The sequence below is a fragment of the Dufourea novaeangliae genome, unplaced genomic scaffold (genome assembly GCF_001272555.1).
Source record: "Dufourea novaeangliae isolate 0120121106 unplaced genomic scaffold, ASM127255v1 scaffold97, whole genome shotgun sequence".
Lineage (NCBI taxonomy): Eukaryota > Metazoa > Arthropoda > Insecta > Hymenoptera > Halictidae > Dufourea > Dufourea novaeangliae.
In genome coordinates, this window is record NW_015373976.1 from 85,084 (window position 1) to 85,545 (window position 462).

Sequence of the window (462 nt, forward strand, 5' to 3'; positions counted from 1 at the left end):
GATGATTTGCATCTGTAATTAGCAAAAATATACAAACGCCAATGGGAATCAAAGAATGTCAATATTTACAAACATTTTAAGAAAACTCTCATTTTATAGATGAAGGATTAACACATGTAACGACGTTTACAATATGGAGTGTGGCCAGTTAGAAGTACCTACATATTTTGAAAATATACATCCAATAATGTGTATTTTACAGAGGACGGACTGCAGCAGAAGACCCATTTTTAGATTTAGTTTAACCGCTTCGAATGTCGTCGAGAAGAAGGTCGACGTTGAGACTCCAATTTTATTGTATCATATTAATATACTTTAACAGTTTTCTTAAAATGTTTGTAAATATTGACATTCTTTGATTCCCATTGGCGTTTGTATATTTTTGCTAATTACAGATGCAAATCATCGGTGACGGAAGTTGGAAAATGACATTAATTTGCCAAATAAATAGCAGGAAAATAA